Source organism: Ischnura elegans, chromosome 5 (assembly GCF_921293095.1).
Source record: "Ischnura elegans chromosome 5, ioIscEleg1.1, whole genome shotgun sequence".
Lineage (NCBI taxonomy): Eukaryota > Metazoa > Arthropoda > Insecta > Odonata > Coenagrionidae > Ischnura > Ischnura elegans.
Window position 1 is genome coordinate 69,540,795 of NC_060250.1, and position 24,718 is coordinate 69,565,512.

At 40.3% G+C, this 24,718-nt stretch overlaps 1 long non-coding RNA gene across 1 annotated transcript in view; it reads left to right on the forward strand.

Moving 5' to 3' along the window:
- LOC124159034 overlaps positions 1-24,718 on the forward strand; it is a 250,000-nt gene that overhangs the window by 61,945 nt on the left and 163,337 nt on the right. The gene's annotated exons all lie outside the window — the stretch shown is intronic.

Genomic DNA, 24,718 nt, shown 5'->3' on the forward strand with positions numbered 1-24,718 from the left:
TTTATCTACAAAATGGTTTTTATTACTTCTATCTTAACCTTAATATTAATATTACTAGAAATTTTAATTATGAAAATTTGTTGTTTTCATGTATTTATAAGGTAAGGTGGGGTAAGTGCGACCCCTAAATAGCATACATCAACTTTAACTGGCTTAGGAAAATTTTCTAGGCTAGCTAAAAACAGGAGATTCAATGTCTAATATGTATGTGAATCACTGAAAATGATAATTAGATTAAAAATCCTCTCTCTGTAAAGTGGTAATTTTTATAAATTTTTACTTACAATCTTGTAGAGGGATCGCACTTACCCCGTACATGGGGCAAGTGCGTCCCATGGCTGTTGTGCAATATATTTATACATTACGCGGCACATGGGGTAAGTGCGATTTGCCCCGAAATTCAGCTGTACATTGCTTTTTAAAGTACCAAATTATGTTTAACCGTTCTTGAGAAATCAACTTTTATCTTAGGTAATGTAAGTAGATTTTTTTTCGCGTTTTTTGGTTAATTATGGCACAGTATGGAATTGTTGTTTAATGTGTTTTTTTAATGATAGTAACTGTATTCAACTGTTACACATTAATTCAAAAGTGTATTTAAAATATCTAGTGTGCATTAAAGCCGAATAAATAAAAAAAAAATAAAAAAATTATAAATCTTGCATATGACAACAAATCTGAATACAAACTAGATTGTAATGAACAAAAAATTTCATCTCTAATGTAAATTACGTTATTAATATGAAAAAGAAAAATGAAGAAAAACTTATGGTCTTCAACCAATTGAACATTGAATATTTATTTGTTTATTTTAAGTTTTACCCCGAGAAAGATAGGCAAAACATTAACTTTCCTCGACGGCCGACAGAGGGCTTCGGTTATATTTTTACAACATCTTCTCTGTGTCTGTACCCATCTGGAAGGGTAAAGACGACGTCGCAGAATACTCCAACTACCGCCCGATCCGGCTTTTCTGCCACGCCATGAAAATATTCGAAAGAGTGATTGATGCTAGGCTCAGACACATTGTTCACATCACACCCAACCAGTGTGGATTTGTAAAGGGGAGTGGCACAACAGATGCAATACACGCAGCTAGGCTGCTCTTGGAGAGGCACTGAGAGAAGAACAAGCCATTGCATACGTCTTTCCTTGATCTGGAGAAGGCCTTCGATCGCGTGCCACACGACCTTATCTGGCATGCCCTCAGATCTCACGACGTCCCTGAAGTCTACGTGCCATTGGTGAAGCTTCTATACACCAATGCTACCAGCACGGTCCGTTGCCCATCAGGAATATCACCGCCTTTCCCAATCACTGTTGGCGTCCACCAAGGATCGGCCCTCTCTCCGCTCCTTTTCATCCTGTGCATGGACACACTCACGGCCTGTCTCCAAGAATCACATCCTTGGTCACTACTGTTCGCCGATGATGTCTTCCTTGCCAGCACCACCAGACCCGAATTACAGCAGCGAACTCAACTATGGAAGGTACGACTCGACAACTATGGGTTGCGATTAAACACCAAGAAGACTGAGTACATGGAGTGTGGACCTCAAACCGATGGCACGATAAGCATCGACGGCGAGGACCTTGAAAAGGTCGAGAAGTTGAAATATTTGGGCTCTGTCATCAGCAACGATGGAAGCACAACCGCCAACACACGAGCTCGAATTAATGCAACATGGCTGAAATGGCGCCAAGTGACTGGCGTATTGTGCGTCCGACGAACGCCCGAACGATTCAGGGCCAAATTATGCAAGACCGTAGTCCGCCCAGTGGCCCTATATGGAGCAGAATGTTGGCCAGCCACAGCAAATCAAGAACAGGCCATGCAAGTCATGGAAATGAAGATGCTGCGATGGATCCTAGGCATCTCCCGCCTGAATCACATCAAGAATGAAGACATTCGGAAAAGAATGGGAGTTGCACCGATCACAGACAAGATGCGGGAGGCTCGACTGCGGTGGTATGGGCATGTGGCGCGTAGTGATGAGAACTCCGTGGCCAAAACAGTAATGTAGCTGAGTATTGAAGGACGCCCACCACGAGGACGACCAAAGATGCGCTGGCTCGACAAAATTAAGGCGGACATGAAGACCATCAACGTCACGCCAGTAGACGCCCTGGATCGAGCCAAGTGGAGAAGACTTTGCAGAACAGCGGACCCTGCAATAGCGCGGGACAAACGCTAGGATGAAGAAGAAGAAATCTTCCCTAGGTATTTCGCTGGAATCCTCATTCCGTGGACAGGTGAAACTTAATTCAGTTCCAAAAAATATCCTCAAAAAGAAAACCACGGCATCACCTTATTCATTAATCTCCAGAATTTTCCCTACATAGTGAGCAACTGACTTTTTGCTGCTGAATCTAGCCAGAATCCAATCTCCACTTTGAATGTTAGTCACCGAATTTGTTAAGCTTTTTCGACTCATGCTATCTTGTTTCTGGCATCAATACCATGTCGTCTACAACCTCCTCGTCAGAAGACATGATATCCAATGCCCTATCATAATCAATCAACAAACTGAAGTAAGCTATCTTTATCAGATAAACCTTCAAAATAAAAGTTGATGAGAGGACTCTAATTAAAAGACCTAGTTTTATAAACTTCGGTGTTTTGCAACATTTATTTAAGAAAGTTTAACGCAAGAACTGCCAGACAGAAACTAAAAGTTTACCGCAAGAACTGTTAGTCAGAAACTAAAAATTAAATCCATTCTTCAACCTCGTAGTCTGGGGTAAGTGCGACAGGGGGTCGCACTTACCCCAGGCAACGGGGTCGCACTTGCCCCGGAAGGTAGGAATGGATGATTACGACGGGGAAAGTGCGACCCCCCATCTAAACTAAATATAATGACCCGAGTTCCTAAATTTAAAGTAAAGCAAGGAAAACCAATCCATGAAGAAGAGAAAACAAGATATAGTTCTTACCTAATACCTCCGATGCGTTGATTCAGAGGAAACTGCGGTATAGCCTCTCCTCACAACCAACTAAGACTACGAGATGAACGGACGGGTATATTTCCTAAGCATGTGGAACGAGAAATTAAGGGATAAGTATTACAAAGTCGTTGGCTCTGGTTTCATTGCTATGTGTAGAATATGTTGCACGACCGCCACCTGCTTCGAGAACGGAAATACGATTTTCCTGAAGGGGGGTCGCACTTACCCCGCAGTCGCACTTACCCCACCTCACCTTACTCCTGGATGGTTTCCTTTCTTCTAAAAATTGTCTCCACAATTTCCAAATGTGTAAAGATAATTGTTAGAAAATCCTTATAGCCTTTTAATCTGAAATAATAAGGGTACATAGTTGCATTTTCAGTATTTATGGCGTGCATGAAGGGGTACAATTAATATCCTGCTTATTAATCCAGAAATAATGCATATCTACCTGCCCCATATATTCGCCTTCCCAACGGTTTCATCTTGAGTAATTTTATGCAGGAGACTTTCTTATCTATCGCGAGCCGTTTCAGTGAGGCATATATGCAGGTGATTTTATTCCCTGTGAGTAGAGCAATCTAGTGAGGTAGGAAGCATCTTTTTCTCGATTGAAGTAGTCTAAGTCGACTCGGGGAAAAGTGAGACAAGAATCCCTGACTCAATCCGCCATGTCTGTGCATCGTCTCTTAGCCTGAGGCTGTGGAAGATTTCTAATCCTACATCTTTATTTTAGACCCTGAAACGAAATAACTTGACCGCAGTAAATAGTCTGACTGTGAGTTTTCTTTTATACATCTCTTCTTATAATTGATCAGGAAAATGCGCATTTCCATTTTTTTTGCATCATCGGTATGATTAATTCTGTGAACTGTTCTCTGCATTTATGCGTTGCTTATTTGTTTTAAATCCCATTTTCTCTCAGTAAAACTCATGTTTTCAGAAAATGTCCAAAGGTTTCTTTTTCATGCTTTTAATATAGACGAGAATTTATATTTTAATTGCTCCTACTGATTCGATTTTTAATCGTCCTCATTTGTATGAGACGTCTTCGGTCACAATACATACACTTTTTAAATTGTATTTTAACATAAATGAGTCCCCTGAAACAACGAAACCGTTTATATTTTTTCATATTTTACCTTCGTACTGCCATTTATCGTAATCTAAGTATATATCCCATCTTTCTATGAGGTTGAAATTCGACATTATGGAACGTAGTGTTTAAGTTTTTACTTGAAAGTGTTGTTAACTGCCTTTCTTTCTTATCATCCCTGCCGTATCTTTCTATAGCGTCTGGGTCTTACATTTTGGCATCTGCGTGCCTTGCCCTCTCGTCGTAATGTAAGTTAAAATCCCATCGACCAGAAGTAAGAAAAGTTAAGCGCTATTATTGTTACTTTTCAAAGACAAGGGCGATAGGAGGCTGAGATAGATGCCTTTGTATTCATTTCATGTTCAATGTTAAACCTCTCTGTCATGTTTCAACGTTGTTGTTCTGCGAAGTTTCTTTCCTCACTCATGCCATCGCCCTATTGGTGAAAAGCTAGCTGTTATTCTTCGTCTCTATCTTTGTGAACGGTTGAATCGTGAAGAAGCGCGTGAAAGAATATAACTGAAGAAAGACTTTAACTGTTCGGCTCATTTCTCCCTCTCCCCCTCTGTATCCCTCTCAGAACAGTCTGGGTTTTACATTTCGGCAACAGAGACCACCCTTCCCCACTCTTTCACGGTCGCACCCACCCACCCAAACCAACACCCCTATTATTTTATTTTCCTCTCTCTCCCTTAACAGAAAGGATATATCCTCTCTCTCTCTTTCTCCCTCCGCTTTTACCTTCTCTCTCTGTTCCTTCTCTCTCTCTCATTCCTTCTCTCTTTCACTCCGGGTCCTTCACTCCTGGTCCATGCCCCACCCCAATCGTCGGCGGTGTGACGTCAGCAGCCCGACGAGCAGCGCACTCTGGTTCGCTGACTTCCCGCCCAGAGGGTGGGAGTGTAGTGCGGATAGTGTGTGTGTCTGTATGTGTGGGTGGGGGGGGGAGGAGGAGGAGGGTTGGGGTTTTTGGATGGAGAGTACCTGCCAGCCTGCGTGTTCTCTCTCTCCACTGAATCGATTCCATTCGATGCGTGGGATCTCTCTCTTGTGTGTGCTGACTCGAGTCTCTTCTCTGGAGAGGTGGAAAGGTGCGTGCGTGCGTCGACGGGAGGGAGCATATGTCGGAAATGTTGTGGGTGAGGGTGCGGGTAGTTTGCTTGGGAAGAGCCAGGTTTTTTTTCCCTCCAGTCGCATTTGAAAATCCTTCCCTCGTCATCGCAACCGTCTGTGGTACACGTTCCCTAATCGAATAGAGATAGTAAATATTGATCTGAATGAATCCATGGAAATTACCGAGTGAATGCCATGAATGTATCTATCAAGCGTGCATTTCTATGTGTAAACATTTACGTTCCATAATAGAAGAAGGTGTTCCTTAGTTTAATTCCAATGTTTATTTAAAGAAACTACCCATTCTCCAGCGCATTATGCCATTACATTAGGGTTTTTTCGTCGCTTAAAAACAAAATAAACAGTGCACCTTAGTGCAATGCAATTTAGTCAAATCAAATTGCAATTCTAGTGTAAAACTCTTCTGTGGTGAATCTGACTGAAAGTAAACTTCATAAAATTATTTTATTAGCAAATGCGAAGATTTCGAACGTAACTAGAATAATCATCAATGAAAAATATACTTATTTTTACAATTTAAAAGAAAAAAATTCGGGAAAACAGTATTTTTAAATAATTAATGCTGGGGGTTGGTAAACTTCTCTAGGTTCCATAAGAGAAAAACGAGAAAGTCAGTGTTTGTCTATCTGAAAAAAGGGGCAATGGGACTGTGCGCAGAATAATAGAAATGGAGTATTGAAAAACACTGAAATTGGATTCCTCAGGTCAAAAGTATCTGGAAACAAAATATGTTTTGCTTTTATTTAGCATCAAGATCGTCTGCAGAGGTTTTGATCAGCAATTTCCTATTCTACCCCTCTATACTGCGACTCCGTATCCTAAAAGGCGGTTGGAGCACCTTCTGTACTAGATAGGTCTTCCAGAGAGCGCCTAAGTAGCGATAGTGATTCCCCCGAAAAAACTGATCCCCTTGAAAATCATGTTTGCGAGGATCGTGGCGACGGTAGCGTGAAGACGTGGGATGTGTGGTTGTGTTTAGTGGTGTAGAGCGCGAGAGGACGGAGAAGGGAGGAGAGGCTTTTCGCGCTTCAGGTTTCGGTCTTATTTTTCATGGCGGCCCATTCCTCACCCGTCTCACCAAACATCTCCGCAGGACGTGAAAGCTGAATGCCAAATATTCGCCGGCTAAATTATAGCGTTTCAATGAGCTGGGAGGTGGCCCTCGTGAAACGTTTTTAGCCGGTTGTTTTGGTTTCATATTAGTGTGTGGACAATTATCGTACCTTTCGAGAATTTGACGTGCGCCAGAATTTTCTTCCTTATCTGCTTGCAACTGTTGTTTTACTTTTAACCTAGCCTGCCGTATTTTATTTTTATGAGTATTTGGATTAATACGAGCATGAATGTAACCACTTAGAAACCAATATGCTCTAACGCTTGAAAGGTATTAGATTGCTATGTAAATGCCAAACACATCCGCAAGACGTGAAAGCTGAATGCCAAATATTCGCGGGCTAAATTATTGCGTTTCAAAGAGCTGAGAAGTGACCCTGGTGGAACTTTTTTAGCCGGATGTTTTGGCTTCATGTATGTGAGTGGAGATTCATCGTATCTTTTCAGAATTTGAAATTTGCCTGTATTTTTTTCTTATACTTCGTGCAAATATTGTTTCGTTTTTAGCCTTGGTGATATATTTAAATTGAAGTTGTATTAATATGATAAAAAGGTATTTGATGGATATGAAATATATCCTTTTTTTGTATAGTATTTTTAGAAAATTGTATAAATATACTTATTGTGTTTTTTATTGATTCTCTGGATGAGTGCGGTAAATATCCACCTTCGTATAAAAGTGCACCTGTATGCACGCATGGGGAAGTTATTTTTTTTCGATAGTCTGTAATTTTCCCTGGCATCATTCAATTGTGTCACCTTCAACTAGATCGTTAGATTGAACATTAATATTTATTTTAGATGCTTGGGCCCCGTTATCGTATAGGGTCGTAGGTATGTTAATTCGATCATTGGATCACTCGTAGATATATGAGGTAATTTACGCGTATTTTGTCTTAGACTTAATACGCAGCTCCTAGCATGGGTTGCAGGGTTAAGATTTATTGCCTCCTCAAAAACTTGCGGTAATTCATCTTAATGCGAACCGTTAAGACTACTTAAGTGAAGTGATGAAAGCAGGTATACATCAAAAATAAGTTTTTACTGTGATCTTTATTACATTGGCTTGTGTTTTTCTTTCTTTTGCTTTGCTGAAAGGGTGTCTGATAACTGATCGAGTCGGCTGGCTAGAGAACAATACTCGTGATGCTTTTTCTTTAACTCTTTGACTTGAGAGGATAGATACATTGAAATGAAACATGGAAATTCATTAATATTTTAGCGGAGTGGGTGGAGCAGTTTGGAAGTTTCTGAAAAATTTGTCCCCTAGCCATTTATTCTCATCTGTCGATAAATTCGTCATTTTTTTAATGATTAATGGTTTCACATTTCTATGTTGTAAAAGATGCATTGATGACCAATATTTCTTTCCCTATTTTCTCTTGAAGAAAAAGGGTGGCTCTGTCGAATGTAATAGTGTTATAATGATTAATTTGAATTAATTAAATTACATTCCATATTTTGCAGACATAGTCCGCATAAGAACATGATATAACATTATGAGGTTATCCAAATCTAAGCGATGATCAAGAATGAAATTTAACAAATTATTGTCGCTAAGTATGCAAATTATTCTCTTTCCTCAATATTTCATCAGTTGAAATTGCATGATGATTGTACCAATCATTTGAATGGAAATGAAGAGAACTTGACCTGTATGTTATTTGAAGGGTTACTTTCGTGTAAGGGTGTGCTCGACGCCATAATTGGAGAAATGGTTACAATGGTAGTGGGTGCATGAGAGGCCCTCCTCTTCATGAGAGCAAAAAGTGGATTATGGAATTAGGACTGACGTTAAGCTTTGATTCCATTTATACACCATATAATATTCTCGTATAATTTGAATGATTTTTTCTGAAATATTAAAAAATAGTAAAAGTAATAATTTGATTTTCTCGCTGTTAATCTTGGGTGGTATATATTTTTGTAAGTGGTCGTCTTATATTCTTAGCCGTCACTTGTTATAATTCATTCCGCTATAAATTTGAGATATATTAGGGGTTTCCGTCCTTTTCTCTACGCATCTTGTGTGGTACTGATTATTAAAGTGATTCTTCTTGTTTACTTCCGGAAGGAATTGCACTTTAATTCCGCAGGGTAACAAATTTGTGTTGGTTAAGCTACTATATTTATTTTTGACACTTTGACTTTTTATCGTTGATATCTTTTTATGCTATAATTTTTTTTAATGAGTGCTATTATGTTTTCCCTGCGATCCGTGGTGGCTTTTTTAAAACTTTTTTTTTAATTTCAGGAATAGGTGATTTTATTTTACGAGGAGTTTCATAATAATTAGAAATTCGAATTTTCCCGGGAGTCTTCTAGTCCCAGATAAAGGCTTCGTTTTTCTTTATATTCGAATTCTTTGAATTTCCATCCTGTGGAGTATACTCTTGACGGTACAAGCATGTTAGCCAAGGTAACGCAATTTAGTTTTTTCGTTCATCTCAAGGCAATATGCTTACTTCACCGGTGAGTGCCGTAAAATTTTCGAGGATAATTCAGAGTCGAAAATAGTTTCACCAAGTCTGCGTTATCCTCATATTCGCTTCTTTTCTTCGTTGCTTTGCTCTGAGTTTGGGTTTCATACGATTAATACAGGTAAAGAATACGGCGCCCATGAACAGTGTAACTACCTTGGTAACCTTGTAAGTTTGTCATAAATGCAGCTTTTGTTGCCTTGACATACTTTGCGGTGTCAATTGCAGGAATTCGTTCGCTTAATGCGGTGAAATAATAATTCCTCTTTGCGATTTGTCGGCTTAAAGAAAAATCAAATGCAATCTTGCACCTCAGATTTCATTCGTGTACGTTTTTTGTTCACTATTGAAGTGAGACAGCAGGTGGATAGAGTTTAAGGCCGCTATTAACACCGCCGGGAAGGAATAAAAAGTAAGATATATAAAAATAATTGTATGTATATAGCTACCATTGTTATACACAATTAATATTTTTATTTATTCACTTAATAGCAGGCTAATGCTAGCTATAGGTAACCTTTCGCTGTAGAAAGAATCGGAATTAACTCCCTGTTCTCAAATGTGGGAGAAGCTAAAGGAAAATGCATTTTTATCTGCTGAACTCGGCTGCAAAAATCTCCTCACCTAAGCCTGCAGTGCCGTTTCCCATATGGGCCATACAAATCTGTCGTCTCCTGTGGCTTAGGTCGTGTCACTCGCGGAATCGCTTGACAGCTGAGGTCGTTTGCTGCGCAGGTGGATAATTATTGTGAGGCGGAAGACAAATGGGACGTATGAAGGAAGTAAATGAATGGAGTAGTGCGAAGTAGGCGTGGATGCAGATTCTGCCTTCAACTGAAATCCCGTTGGAATCCCGCAGTTTAGAACACCTTTCAGCGGTCTCCATGGCTGAACTTCCTCTGATTTTCCGCGAGCTATGACAAGTGACGAGTGACGCCGGTATTTCCTTACGAAAGTTGTAGTTTCAGAGTTCATTCAAGGCACATGTTGTTTCCCAGCACACCTGTTAAAAAATAAAACTATCCTTAAGATGTCATTTTCCACCCTGTTACGCGGAAGCTAGAAAATAATTTCTCGCTCGAATGAGAACGTGAATTTTCCTAGATAGCTTCCGTTTTTCAATTAAAATTATTTGGTCACTTTAAAAGAAGTAAGCCCCTGTTGATGAGAAGCAGTGTTTTTTGAAGGGGAATATAGTTGTTTTGATGTAAATCCTTTTATGAGAGCCTGTCTAATTTTTGGTGCGCTGCTAATTTAATCTTATCGCAATTATTGTTTCATAGAAGTGAATTTTTTTCTCTGTCATTTTTCTTAGCTCCCTTTTTATTTTTCCTTATGGGGAGGGTACTCGGAAAAGGGAATTGTTTGATTAGGACGATGAACTTCCTTGAAATCAATTTTACGTTTTTTACGTTTTACGAATTTTTAACCGCTTGATTAAAATTCCTATTATGCTGCATTTGTTAATAATCATGATATCGACACCTACGATGCCGATCCTGCCCCACTGTATAAATAAAATCGCTTCTATAAAGCCGTTGTGGATGTTAATACTCTATATTTTCGAGGTAAAAGCATCAGAAGACAAATTAGATGAATGGAGATGCAAGTGCATTTCTGTTGCATTCGCGTCTTGTACTACCCGATACATCAGGTTAGCTGCATATTATATGTTAAAATAATCAGTGTCTGTATCATATAGTCGTGGCGGATTCAATTATATGCATTGTATTTCAGGAAGAATATAATACCTCAGGATGTGGTGGTGGAGGCAATTTTTGGCATTCTTTTTTCCATATACATGGGATCGCAATTCAATAGTTACTGAGCTATGACAACGCAAACATTTTTGGATGCTCTTTGCAGTTGTTTGCCTTTTCGACATTTTATTTATTGCTTTGGATTTTCAAGGACTTCAAATAATTAAGGTAAGACGAAAATATACAATGATAATTGCTGGAAAAAATAAATCTTTTAGTTTTCAGAGAGTATCAAAAAGACGATTGCGCAATCTCACCCATTCTCAGATAAGGATATAGAGCTGTATTGCTGGCCCAATATCGCTATTTTCTAACAGTTGGCTGCTGCGACGCCGCAGCATCGAGTCGGCGACACTGAGTGAGATGCAGTGATTTTGTGCGATTATTTAATTTTTTTAATTTTTAATGGTCTAATAAAAGTGAAAACGTTTCAAAGTGTATTTCATTTTCTGTATCACCATTAATTTAAGTCAATATTCGACCAATGCACCTCATTAAACACAAGACAGCCAAGGTAACTACAGTAAATTCATAGTCTTTCCGATTTTTGTTGCTCACCGGCTATGCTAATGGCCTCGGGTCCATCAATATGTCATACCTGTACCACTTTCATGGTTTTTAACCTCAGCATATTTATCTGTTTCAGAAGTATAATGCTTTTATAAGCTCCTTATTTTAAGCTAATGCGCTATCAATCCCCAGACTCATAAGATGATAAGATTTGATTAGGCAGCAAAATTACATTAGGTCAAAAAAATGCTAAAATTCTGAAATAGCGAAAAAATTATTTTAGGATTATACTATCCCTTCAAAATCATTGAGAGATAGCTATTGTAGTCGCCGAGTTGTGTCACAACAGGAAGCAAGCTTTTTCCGATTCGAGACCACTGCACTCAGCCTGCTACCCCGCTGCTTTTCCTACATCACTCAAATCATCCTCTCCGTACCAATCCATCCATACCTCCCAAATGGCACGCTTGCAATCTCATTTTTCCGTTGTTTCCACTAATGACTTCTCCTCGGAAAAAGAATGTGAGGATGAATCCTTTGTTCCCTGTTCGATGCGCCCGTTACACCAAAAAACCCCGCCTGGCACCACCCTCCTCTCCCTTCTCCAATTCTCTCCACGTTGGTCCTAATGGGGCAAATGGCCATGTTCCTGACTTAATGGTTTGTTGATTGATCGCGCGAGACCGGTGCGAGATTAGCCACGTGGCTCTCCTCGGAGGAGTGTGTATCGCTGCAGCAGCCTTGCGCCAAACCGTTTCCAACAACCCCACTCTATGCCATACATCCACTCTCGTCCTAGGCATGCTCTCGTCGAACTACCGGCCTGAAGCAATAACCGTATCAACCACCTCCTCCTACTCCCCCTAATAAATCAAAGTCGACTAGCACCCCCCAAGATTACGTGGCGATTTCCCGAAATCGGCAGGCTTGCAAAAGTTACGAAGATTCGTTGCCGGATAGAACGGATAGAATGTTTACGGTTTGTTTGAATTTGCCGTCGTGTATCCATGTGTGAAACCGATTATCACGTTCCTGCACCCCGTGGACGATTGCGCCGATACATGCCGTGGGAGGGCGTTTGAGCATCTGTGTGGTTGTGTGTGAGTATTCCGGCGCGTGAAGGATCGATGTTTATCATAAATTTTTCTGTGCTCGGCAATACGCTGTGCTTGCTCACCGGAAAAGTGGCTGGCCTCTTTTGGCTTAGTCCTTAAAGTGCAGTCATGCTTGGATTAAGCCGATATTTCCCCCTCATTGCGCACTTCTTTGCATCCTTAAGGAGCCGGTGGTATCGTGAAACATCGTCGATATTCCTTCCATTTTCATCATTGACGGAAAGATTTACGCTCTTCTTCGCAATGCTTTGCCTAATTACGCATAATCCCTGGATTTGTTTTTAAGAATTTGGTGGTAGATTTTAGTAATTATTGGCTATCGCTGGATCTTGGATCGCAGAGCATGATGGCACTTTTCAGCACAGAGTCGTGAGTCGCTTATAGTGGAACAGACCCTGCTGTTTGGTTGGTTGCTGGGAGGAGGTGACGGAGCAGATTGGTGCCTCGCAAGGGAAGGGTGGGAGTTTGCAGCAATGGAGGGATTCTGGCGTCAGCGTTGGAGCGTTGGCCTCCTCTTAACTATAGGTGTCCTGATGACCACGACCTAGCTCCCCATCCGTGGGTTAGGGTGTTTTCACTGCTATCCACTAAACACTGGACTGGGATGCTTCCCCTGGCTTGGGATATCCCTGTACTTGGGATTGGAAGACAAAACTATGACTACAATGAATCAAAAAGGTTACTCAGATGCTCAAATCATCCGAAGAGTCCCTTTTTACCACCATTTTCCCCCACTGGGGTCCGTATTGTTTTGGTACGTGTGTCTGCTGCACTTTCAATGTATATTTATTTACATAAATTCATTTCCTTGATGAATGTGGACACTCCAAATAATATGAATCATAGCCACAATCATCTTGACAGTTTACATAACTTGTGACTTTATTTTTTCCATGTTCCCTTTCCACTTCCCCGTGCTGGTCATCTTTATGTCAGTTTAACCGAAAAATGAAACATAGATAAGAACTCTTGAAGACTAAATTTCTGAGATGCTAGGTGTTTCAGCAATGAAAAAATAGGCTTGTGAAATATTCTGATCGCATTTTATTTCGGGGAAAATTATTTCGATACATAAATCACAATTTGTGCATGCCTTTGAGGGTAGGGTATACGGAATAGGCGCTGCATGATGGGTGGTTTTTTGGAAGGGTTTGCGGGGTACAGGTCAACGTCGATGGCCAATATTAAGGAAGAGATCGGGTTGGTTAGTGAAAATGAAGGAGTTGATGTTGCGCTTCCAAGTCACAGAGATAGTTGTATATCAAATATGAGGGGGTGAAATTCCAAATGGTAAAAGTTATTCTTTTCTTAGCAGAGTTAGGTACAGAAGTTAGGTAAAGAAAATCAGCGGTATCATCGAGGTATCTAGTAGTGCATTTAATTTTCCACTCGATGTCAGCAGAGAACAGAGACTCTCTCGTATCCCTTTGCCTCCAAGTTTTGTATATTTCTTCTATCAGTTTCTCTACCTACCTCTGTTTAGAAGAAAAAAAACGCTTGTACCCTTTGACTTCTCACCCCCTCATATAAAAGAGGACACATTCTTGGAAAAGAATGCCATTTAGTGAACTTTTCTTATCCTCTAAACGCCTTTCTTTTCTTATCTTCTAATCTCTTAATTCTCCATTTTCAATCATGTTCGACCTTTTTATCTCATTTGAATTATTTCACCGGTAGACTGTTCCTTGCTATTGGATTCTAGAAAAGTTTCGCAGTTGTTACTTTTCGAAAGAATCTTAATTTTCTCCTTAGTATTTCTCTGAGAATGTTTATTTTTGCAAAAAGCCTGGAGTCCTGCCTTTTCATTTTTGCATTCGCCGCCTTTTCCGTGCCTTTCAGATGATGACGAGGGATTACGCCCTGAAGCACTATTAAGAGTGCATGTGCTTCCATTGCAGGTGGAAAGCATCTTATCTCCTGTCACAGTAACGAAACTGTGCGTAGCACGTAGGTTTGTTCCGTTGCTCCTGAGGTTTGTGACCCTTTTATGTGATTGTAAGTGGAAGAGTAAAGGAACCAGTCTCCTTGAAAGTTTAATGGTTGTTCCCGATTCCCTTTGGTGGATGAACTGCTACTTCTAACTAATTTCGCTTCATACCCAAGGTTTTAGAGGAGGTCTATGGCTTGAGAACTTCTGATTTGACAACTATTATCATGATACACTCACACCGGCGCATAGTATTCCGTACTCTGTTAATGGGTACTACTGAATATTTTATCTTCAAGTAGTTGTTTTATTTCTGTCATTCGAATAATGTTTACGAGAAGTTTGGAAACAAATTTTTTTACTAAGTAGGTATCATTTTTTGCTCTCTATTGATGAAATTAGGTTGGGCTTCAGTGAACGTAAGTGTACTAAGAGGTTCAATTTTTTAGAAATAACTTAATTTCAGCATTGCAGACTCCAGTTCTACTCCCTTAAGTATATTTTATCAAAGGTATCTTTCCAGTGTTCATGCTTTGATATTCATCAAGATATTGCTAAGTGATTTATTATCTAAATTTTAGAAAATTATGCAGCATAAGTACTCTTTCATTTTAGTTTTACCTGAATCATTTAGGTGTGAATGTTGACTCTGGGATGTCCCTTTGACTGCTGTAACGTCTTCAACAGCTTCTTATTCTACCATTAAGATATTAATCTCATGATTTGCCGTACGGTAGCCGCTCCTCACCAACTTCTTTAATCTTTTTTTATGCATATTTTTTATTTCTCTTTATATTTCGAATTTTAATTAATGTCTCCTTACCTTTTCCTTTTTGGAGTAGATTTCATTATTTATGCACGCCGTCTTCTAAATTAATAAAGCTTTCTATTAAAAGTATATTAAGTTATTCCGCCTTTTTATCTTTCTTTACTCCTCTGAACGACACAGTCTTATTCATTATAGGTTTTCGTACTGTATTGAGCAGGACGTCTTATTGAGAGTATTATCATACGAAATGGGAACAAAGATGCTAGCCTAGCCAGGATTTCTTTTGTGACTGTTATTCGAGAGTGTAATTGGTACTTCCATGCCTACTTCGGCCAAAAATTACTAGTTGTTTAGTTGGTCGCTCAACGGAATGGAATGCTTTAATAGTATGCCCCTCACCATTGTCATGAGTCAGCAATCCGAAGGTTGGTTTGATACAGCCAATCCTCCTATCGGCTAGTCTTCCAACACAATATAGCATAATCCTTCTGTTTTACATCCTTCATCACATGCACTAGATCTCTCATCCCAGGCCTCCCTTTGCCGTTTTTCCCTTCCACTTGTCCTTCACGATTGCTTTCCTAAGATCATCACGAAACGACTAAGTGGTTGATTTAGTTTTCCAATAATATACTCTTACATCAACTTATTTATCAGCTGAGGCACTGTAGGGAACCCTTCCCCTACAAGTTGACTCCAAATGTAATCATGTCCTTGACTTCGCTGACGGTTGCAAGGTAAGCAGCAGTGTACAGGGTGGCTATGGGTGAAGGAGTGGGACCACACATACAGGATGGAGAAAAATTGCGTCACGGAATTTTAACCCTGGGTAGCTGATGCCAATGGGAACCAAAATTACCAATGATGTTTAGGTTGTAAACGCACTAATATTAAAGCACAGAAGTTTTTGGCCATGCGCTCCGAATGGCCGCGAATTTTCCCTGTCTCTGGATACCATGGATACATCACGAACCTCGGAAGCCAAAGCATTCGAAGTCATCAGTTGTCCATTGCATCCGGCATCAGGACAAAACTCTCGGCCAATCATAGCGCTTGGCTCAAAACTTCGGTAGTTTAAAGATGGTGCTTTTTCGGTCAAAACATCTATACTAATTTTGGTTACCACTGTCATCAGATCTAACGATTTGATCGTTGGATTATTCTTCCTCATAGAATAATCCTCCAAGGTCGTTAGTATATTAATTGCGTATGCTTGGTTTCGCTTATAGTAGGGCCCGCCCGCCTTTGTGACGGTGCGGGATTCCTCGTCCCCTCCCTTCCTTTCCTATCCTTCCCCTGGAGGTGTCGTCGGGCTCTCATCGCGGCGATGCCTCCATTCCTTTTTCCTTCCTCTGACCTCCCCCTCTCGAGATGCACGGGCGTATAAAGCCGTGTCCCAATTGGCCATTTGGCTATGCCAATTCCAGGATTTAGCCATGATGCCATCTTGGAAGGATGTCCCAACTCGTTAGCCAGCATAAGGGAGGAAATTTAGGCAGCTAACGCGGCCGCCAGATTTAGGCATCGAGGAGTGCATCCTTCGCCCCACTTTTCCCATGATTCAAAGCGTGCAAAGCGTCTGAAGTCTTCAGGAAGAAATCAGGGAAAGGGCATCATGGCTGTCAACAAGGGATAGTACTTGTTTGCAAGTAGTGTTGATATTTTGAGACTTGTGGGAATAATTATTAATTTTTATTTTGTTTATAATAATGAAATTGCGTTAATAGAAGTGAAAGAATTACGGAGAAATTAGTTAAAGAGAAGGTGGCGTTAATTTTAATACCAATTAATGTTTATATGTTTCTCATATACGTATATGTAATTTTATAACTTTTTATACCGATCACATGTTATCTTTTGCTACCCGTTACTTTTTTAACGTGTTAAATAATGCTTTTTGATGTTTATATGCTTCTAATATATACTTAATTATGTAACACTGTCTAAATTCTTATTTATGTGACACTTTTTTGTACATTAGGTTAACACCCGTAAGAATAAACAATTATTATAATATGTTATTGGACAAATTCCCGAAATTGGAATCGGAATAAGTAACAAAAATTAAAATCTATACCTAGGGATTATAAGATGATACCGAAACTTGATTTATGTACGTAAACCATACTTTAAATAGATTTTGAAAATAATGCCCAAGTCAGACGGTAACCGTTTGTATAGACTAAATACCTAGACCTGTTCTTAATAGTACAAAACTAGAAATTAAATTGCTAAAATATAAGAAATTCGAAAAAGTACTTGGTTGAGAGACGATTGAAATATCACAAACCAATTAAAAGGAATATACGCTAACATTGCGCCACAAACTTAGCTAAAACCTCTTTAACAAAACCATACGGAACTAAAAATACGGATTTGAAAGTATACCCCTACTTTACTATTACAAAAAGGTTGTCTAAGATACTAAAATTATGATAAAATACTCTTCTCCGGCATCTAATACTCAAAATCACTTGACACATCACATTTTAACAATTTTGGGTGGGTTTTGTTCATCATTTGTTCAAATCATTCCGAATATCTCTTGTTTTGCATTGGCCTAGTGCCCAGTAGATGGCAGCACCTGCGTAAGGATGTCCCAATTCATGCTCCCTTGTGGTTGGCTGCCCAGAATCTGGCTGGCTAAATACATGATGCCTAATGGCTAACGAGTTGGGACACGGCTTAAGTCTCAGACTTGGTTCCCGGTCCTCGAGAGCGTATCCTTTGCGGGGCCCGCCCTAGGACACCCGAACCCACTGTCATCAGCTATGTTTTGATCGAGGGGTTTTTCTCATTTTTAGGAAAATCCTCCAAAATCGTTGGCACATTAATGGCTGAGCCAGGTTTCCCTAGTGGTGGGCCTATAGAAGCGACGAGGGTCTCCCTTCCCTCCCTTCCAACCCTATCCCTATCCCGGGCTCCCATCGTGGCGGCGCCTCTTTCCTTTTTCCTTTCTTTCCAAACCTCTCGCTGGGAGCGCGGGCGTGTCATTTAAGTTGCTGGGTCCCGGCCCCGGTGCGTTGTACCCCTCAGAGGACCCACTTTGGGTCCTGATCTCTGGCATCAGCTAACTATGGTTAAAATTTCGCGGCACAATTTTCCTCCATCTTGTTTTATCAAACCAATGTGACTTCTATTTTTAACCTTTTTATAATTTTATTTACTGATAATTTTTGGACCACACAAGGGATTATTCGATTACGTATCCAGCTTATTTCAACCTTCTCGGTTTTTTGAGAATTCACTTTTTCGCTTGTGGCACAGCGTCTCAGGTGAGGTGTCGCCGTCCGCTACGCACTCTCTTTTCTCTCAAGGACAGATCGGTAGGGGCATCATCCGATGCACTCTCCTCGTATATTTGCATCGCGACTCCTTTCCGTGTGGAGGGGACTCTGTTCCCACCTTACCCCGGGACAGGGAGAAAAAGCGCCTTATCCGCCAGTTTGCTCTTCTGCCTTGCCGGGGAGAGAGGAATCAGTCACTGGCGCTAAGTGTCACCCACCCAAAGGGATGTGGGTCTTCTGCGCCTGTGTGTGTGTATGTGTTTCTAGGTGGAGGTGAGGTGACGAATCCACGCCCGAAGGTGGGCGGGTGCCTCGCTCTTATTACCATCCTTGTTTCATTTTTTATTTTATAATTCTCCCGCCTTATTCTACCTACTTTGCGAGAGATCCCGTGCTCTTTCGTGCCTCCTAACACCTCGCCAACACCACTATTACTCCGCTCTCCTCCTCCTCCTCGTCGCCTTTATTTATGGCCGGTCCCTCGGTGGTCGTTCGTCACCACCTTGCCCCCTGTTCTCTCTCTTTCCGTCTCTCTCTCTCTCCTGAAACGCCCCTTTTCTTCCTGTCCGGAGATCCAGTGGGCGAAGTTGCAAAGGGGGAAGAGAGAGGTGTTGGGGGTGGGGGTTGACGGATGGAGGCGTCGCAGTGTTGGGGGTCAGTCGCTGCTGCTCTTTTCCCCCTCCTTCCTACTACTTAGGCACACCTCCCTTTGCTCCTCAAAATGTGACTTCTTATATCATCACTCTCCGAGGGAGGGTTGGTCACGAAAACTAAAATATACGTGTAAAAAACAATTAATATATGTATATAAGATTCATGCCTTGCACAAATTTTAAACAACTTCTATCGTATCGTAATAACTTAATATGCATTTAATAAGCCCTCTTGGAGCATACCCTACATTTACTGTCACTCATGTTCGCTCTGTAAGTGTTTACCCGCTAAATTAACAAAAGCACGATCATGTTGAAGCTAGATTAGGAACTTGTAATGAGTAACTTAATATTTATGTAATAAAATGTCTATAACTGGATAAAAAGGTATTACCTATGAATGTAAAGAAAAAATTATGAATTTTATTCTGGGATGAGTATTGCTGCAATTTTTCTTTATTTTCTGGTTAAATTTGGTGACGCAGGTTGCAGGACAAGATTTTCTAAGTAAATCAATCGAATAATTATGAAATGACCACAGCATTTGCATAATCAACTCTAGCCCTTTAGTTCTGAAATAGTAATCGAAATTTTTTGCACTCCTCTCTTTTTCTTTGCCTTACTTTCTGCTGTGTACGGTCACGTTTATCCACTCTTCCTTTACTTTACCGTCTTTTCATAATATTTTTTCATAGATTGAGGGTAATTACAACGTATAATTTCATGGCTATTCGCAGGTCTTGTGTGTTGAAATGTTCAAATTATAGGTCACGCGAATTACCGCTAATCTATAATCGGTTATGTGTGATACTTTTATCTACCATGATACCTTTTTTATACTCTGTTCAGTGACTACGTGCTTGAATTAATGCATGTATAATAATTGAGTGCAGGAGAAGAGTTGCATAATTTTGTGTATTAATCAAACTTTGCATCTTTTATTGCTCGAATGTATGTATGTGTGTTACGAGGAATTCTCATGTTGGAAATTTAATTAATATTTCATACTTGAAATATCTTACTCAAGGGTTTTATTTTCCACTGAGTTGGATGAATATCACAACCGATTCGTTTTAAAGTGTCGTTAATCTTAGTTTCCTGATATCGGCAGCAGGAAATATAGTACCAAATAAGTCTTTTAATATGTTTTTTTTAATATCTGCGATGTATTTTTCCTTACGTAAGATACTGTATTCTTCCAGTAGCAGTCAGTACTTTATAGCAGTCACGAAGATAGTGAAAGGATGGGAATAGGTGGGAGAAACGATGAAAATGGCAAGGAAGCGACGCAGCGGGCAATACCCGTCCGCTGTTTCTTCTCCGCCCACTTCGTCTTCCACTTCGCCTTCTTCATCCACCCCCGCTTTTTAAAATGCATCTCTTGACATTTATCCCAGGGGTCTCTCTTTCTTACCGCCTTTGTCTAACCTTTTCTTCGTCGTGCCTGGGGCGCCTGCTCCATTTGGGAAGGGCTGAGGGAGAGGTTGAGTGGGTATCGGAGGTGTGTGGAAGAGATAAGGTGTGGTGGTTTGCAGCACCATCTATTCCTATACCACCTAGTCTGAGAGCCACACACATGCACTCAAGGGGACCTTTGTGGGGAAAAATTCTCTCGGCATCTTGGACGGCAGGGGTCTGTTATGCCCTGACGCGATGTGGTCTCCCTTCGTCTGGCTTGTGGTAGCCTTCCATGCTCCGTTGATGTGTCTGCATTTCATGAACGCTCGTGGGGGCACGTATGCTCCTAATCCGCGTTCCCAATGCCGTGTTCTCTTGTTATTAACACATGACTCCCGGGGAAGTGTAGTCGTCTGCAAATTTGGCCGCTGTTTAAATCAAAGGTAAATAGTTAATTCATCGTGTGACGATTTCCGAAGGAAGAATAAGTCGATTTCAATGTAAATAGTAATCAAAATCTTTGGTATCAGTTTTTGTTTATAACCCAAGAAATGGTAATAGAGACGATGGAAGAGGAGCCGTGCTCAGGATTTGTTCGATATAGAGTGAGAGAAATTGCAAAATCGCTTTCTATTGCTTCAAAAATGGAACATATTATCGTAAATATCAGGTAATACCCCCAATCACCGGTGGCCCAAGTAACCAGACTCTGATATGTTATTATTATTAAACTATTCTTTACTATTAAGTAGGTTTGAATGGAGTATTTAAGAAGTATTCTGGCAGTCTCCCATCCCTTCATGGATTTCCCTCTTCAATTCATCGTTAGGTCTTCTTCCTTTCATTCTATCCAAAAATCCTATTATCTTCCTTCTTCTCCCTCGTTTATCCAACATTCTACCCTTTAACACTGTTTTCAACATCCCCTCCCAGCTAAGTACTCTCTCCATCCATACCTTCAGTCTCCTCCGTATCTCATCTAGAAGCTGTCTCTCCTCGCCCACCAAGCCCAGCACTTCTCCACTCACTGCGTAATAAAAATTATTTTTCGCCAAATAGGGCTTTGTTCTTCGGGATTCAAATGTGTGGCCATCCGCTTTACTAACATCAGTCACCCCGCCGTGCCACCGCTTGGGTGTTGGCAGAAAGGGCGAATCGTCCCGCGAGTTGACTCTCTTGGAAGAATTGATGGGGGGTTGTCGCGTGCAGCAGAGCTTAAGGAATGGCTAAGACGTGCCGTGCGTAGGTGCGCAAGCGTGCTAACGGCGTTCGCAGCACGGAACTTCTTTTTTTTCTTTCCTTTTTTTTTCTTCGTCCGCTGGAAGGCCACTGGCGTGTTCAGCTTAACAGAGACGTCAAGGAAAGGATGCTGTAGTGTCGGGTACTGTTCCTCCGGATATGGAGCGATGGTGTGGGTAGTGCGCGTCGACAGAGAAAAGGCCAGTATAAATGGACGCATTTAATCCGGATGTGAGAGGGAGGTGGCGAGTGTGCAGTGGATGATGAAATGGGGAGGAAGTGGGGAAGGGGCGGCGGAAGGAGCTTTTGAGTGGGAGGCGACATTTGCGATCGTGTTTCGAGGTGGCTGGAGGTCTTACAGGCCCAATCCCGTCGAAGTTCTTGTTGACTAAGGAATCAACTTTTTTTTATATTAGGGAGCATCCGTTAATTACGTAAGGCGTTCAGGAGGGTGAGGGGGTCAAGCCGATTCTCCCCCAATCTCACGTGGGGGAGTGAAGGGGTTCTGGCAAGTATCACGTGATTTTTTCCCGTAAGAAACCATGTAAAACTGTGAGAAAACTGGGTTGAATTGAGCAAAATTCGTTTATCTATTAAAGTATGACTAAATTCCACACGATGATATTTAACATAAGCAACGCAATGAAGCATATAATAATGTATTTACATTTAAAATACGCATTTTGAACAATCTTACGTGAGATTAGAGGGAGGAGGGGTCGGCGTCGAACCAAATCTCGCCATATCTCTCTAAGGGGATCCAAAAATCGCCAAAATCACCTCACGTAAATAATGGACGCCCCCTTGTTTGTCAAATTCGATTAAATTGAAAAGAGTGATGGCAGCTTTCCACAAATTACCACAAATTTCAACAAATTAAATAATGTATGACGCGTTTCGACCTTCAGGTCATTATTAAGTACTTTAAAATGACCTAACGGTCGAAACTCTTCGTGCGTAATAAAATAAATTTGTGCAAAATTGCCATCTGCCTTTTTCAATAAATCAGGATTCATTCCACTACTTCTCGTCCGCCTCAATTACATTTCTCCTTTTTGGAAAGTATTTTCTGGGTGAAGGACTTCAAAATCCGGGTAAACTTTTTTCGCGATTCCCACCGTGTTAAAAATTCCATTTGTGTCGAGGTTATTTTATTAATTGGCTTGAAATTATCATAAATAGGCTACCATTCACCATTGATCGAACGCTAGGCTGTCCAATAATTCTATAATGGGGTCTATTTAATGAATGATAAAAGTGCTAGAGGACGCCAAAATGAGGTTTCAAGCTTTTCGATGTCATTTCAGTGCATTTGTTGCCCAGAGAGAAAAATTTTCATCGCGTAAAAAACAGTTATTCCGTCCAATGAAAGATTGATGGCTCTGGAGACTTGAATTTACTTATTATTAAAAGTGATGCAGTAATAAATCTTCATGAAATTTATGAAAGTAGCATGGAATCACTAAAATTCCATTTCGCTTTTTCGGTGCTCCTTTTCTAGTCGTACCAATTTTTACAATTCATTCGCTATTAGTCATCAGTTTTAATAGCGTTCATGAGGCTTCCGAGTGTCTCTTCCGTTGTCAACGGCATTAATTTTTGGGATTATAAAATTAGAAGATTATAATCTATCTATTTAGTAATTATTAGTCCAATTATAGTTCCTATACCAAAGAATGGCAAGGCTTATTCACATGCCTATGGTAAGCAAAGTTTTCTTTTTTGGCTAGAAGAGAAACCATTCCTTGAATTTTAGTTATTCACCTTCATCTCAATTTGTGATGATTTTTATAATCGATGGGAAATAGGACTATACTATTTCAATGCTTAATCAATTTCTTTAGTTATTATAAGAATCTTGGCGCTTTCTTCAGCTAAGCCTGTCTTGTGCAATCAGCCCTCTCTATAGAAATTGACAAAAAAACTGGATATCTGTGTGTGAAATATAAGGGAAATGGGAAGGTGCGAGAGATGGAGAGCGTTCCGTGGGGAACTTAGGGGATTGCACTCCGCATTTCCTATTCGACCATCTATCTCCCCGCACTAGTCATAAGCGTGGCGCAGTCCGCTCCTGCTCGGGCGCACTGCATGGCGTGAATTATTGCTCAGGACCAGGCTGGCCGTTGGATTTTGGAAAATGTTTGTTTTTATTTTAGGAATTCTCCAATTGAGTGTGATTTATTGGTTCTGGGCAAATATTTTGGCTACCTAAACCGCGCCCATGTGGTTTTACGTGGTGACGGTAGGTAATACACTGACCTATCTTGGAAGGACTTTGGAAAGCTTGTCCAATCTTGGACCTGGCTTTACTTTTCTTGCATTACATCGCTTTTTTTTTATAGAGAATAAACTCCTTAAATCGCAATCAGAGTAATGGAAAGAAGCTTCTGCCTGTAGCCCAATTACTGTTGATTCAATTACTTTTTATATGAGGAAACGAGGTTGAGGATTAAATATCAACATCCTTAGACATTTATTGGTAAAATCCAAAAATGGAAAAATATTTTTGATCTACTGCGATGGATTCTTTAGTGCTACTAATAATAGTCCTTTATCATATTTAAAGGCCATGTGAGTTTCACCCTTGTATTTTTTTTTGAAATAGCTTCATTGTTCGGTTATGGTTTTCTCGTAGTATTATTATACTCTGGTTATTTAACTCCTATCATTTTTCAATTTAGTTCCATACAATAATGGTTTAGGTATTACTTTTTGGGATTTCGTATTATTCATTGTTGCTTCAACAAAAGGAAGCATCGTTTTTTTAATGTTAATCCTACTTCTTTTGGCCACATCTTTGAGCTAGCCTTAAAATGTACTACACAAAATCAAACTTGAATAAAGGTGTAATTAAGGAGTTTTTGTTAATTGTCAAAATTTTGTCGATTGCTTCATAATTTCAAATTTTGCGGACGAAAATCGTGTCATCCAGTTTGAAAGACTTGTCACTGTCATGTCAGCTGAATTCAGTTTCCGCCGGAAAATTAATTACAGGGATTGAAAGATTGGAAAACTAGACCACGTTGATTCATTAGTGGATAAAGTGGAGTTTTCGATATCTCAAGCTGGGAAATTTAATCTGCGTTTCATCTACTGTCATTTTCACCCCACTGATTCATGCCCTAAGGCCTAGGGTCTAAGTGATTACTGTTAGGATATGTACTCCGTCATCCCTACTCATACATCTTGCGACCACGTTACGATAAAAACCAAATTAAGCCGTTGGACTCTTGAACGCTGTTGAACTCTTTACCGTTAATTACTGTCGGTCTAGTTTTAATAAATCCCAGC